The following is a 1,478-nucleotide window of genomic DNA, read 5'->3' on the forward strand; positions in this document are numbered from 1 at the left end:
AGCACCAGAAAAGAGAAAAGGACTGGAAAGAGAAAAGCATCCTAAAAAGGAAAAACTAGACAAGAAAGTCAAACCTCAAAAAAAGGATAAACCAGACATGAAAGTCAAACCTCTTAAAAAGGAAAAACTAGACAAGAAAGTCAAACCTCATAAAAAGGATAAACCAGACATGAAAGTCAAACCGCCTAAAAAGGAAAAACTAGACAAGAAAGGTAAACCTCCTAAAAAGGAAAAACTAGACAGGAAAGTAAAACCTCAAAAAAAAGATAAACCGGACATGAAAGTCAAACCGCCTAAAAAGGAAAAACTAGGCAAGAAAGTCAAACCTCATGAAAAAGAAAAACAAGACAAAAAGGACAAAGCTCATAAAAAGGATAAACCAGACATGAAAGTCAAACCGCCTAGAAAGGAAAAACTAGACAAGAAAGTCAAACATCAAAAAAAAGATAAACCAGACATGAAAGTCAAACTGCATAAAAAGGAAAAACTAGGCAAGAAAGTTAAACTGTCTAAAAAGGAAAAACAAGACAAAAAAGACAAACAACCTAAAAAGGATAAATTAGAAATGAAAGTCAAACCGCCTAAAAAGGAAAAACTAGACCAGAAAGTCAAAACACTTAATAAGAAAAAAACAGGAAAAAACGTCAAACTGCCGAAAAAGGAAAAACTAGACAAAAGGGCAGAGTCAGATAAAAAGGCAAAACATGACAAAACGGTCATAACTCATGAAGAAAAACAAGCACCCGAAAAAAGAAAAGAACTGGAAAAAGAAAGGCTTCCTAAAAAGGAAAAACAAGACAAAAAAGTCAAACCGCCTAAAAGAGATAAACCAGATATAAAAATCAAACCGCCTAAAAAGGAAAAACAAGGCAAAGAAATTAAAATGCTTAAAAAGGAAAAACAAGACAAGACAGTCAAACCGCCTAAAAAGGAAAAACTAGACAAGAAAGTCAAACCTCATAAAAAGGATAAACCAGACAAGAAAATCAAACCGCCTAAAAAGGAAAAACAAGGCAAAGAAATTAAAATGCTTAAAAAGGAAAAACAAGACAAGAAAGTCAAACCTCATAAAAAAGAAAAACCAGACATGAAAGTCAAACCGCCTAAAAAGGAAAAACTAGACAAGAAAGTCAAACCTCATAAAAAAGATAAACTAGACATGAAAGTTAAACCGCCTAATAAGGAAAAACCAGGAAAGAAAGTTAAACTTCCTAAAAAGGAAGAACTAGACAAAAAGACAAAGTCAGATAAAAAATCAAAACAAGACAAAACGATCATAACTCATAAAGAAAAACAAGCACCAGAAAAGAGAAAAGGACTGGAAAGAGAAAAGCTTCCTAAAAAGGAAAAACAAGACAAGAAAGTCAAACCTCATAAAAAAGAAAAACAAGACAAAAAAGACAAACCTCATAAAAAGGATAAACCAGACATGAAAGTCAAACCTCCTAGAAAGGAAAAACTAGACAAGAAAGTCAAAC

This window comes from Lottia gigantea, assembly GCF_000327385.1.
Source record: "Lottia gigantea unplaced genomic scaffold LOTGIsca_729, whole genome shotgun sequence".
NCBI classification, from domain to species: domain Eukaryota; kingdom Metazoa; phylum Mollusca; class Gastropoda; family Lottiidae; genus Lottia; species Lottia gigantea.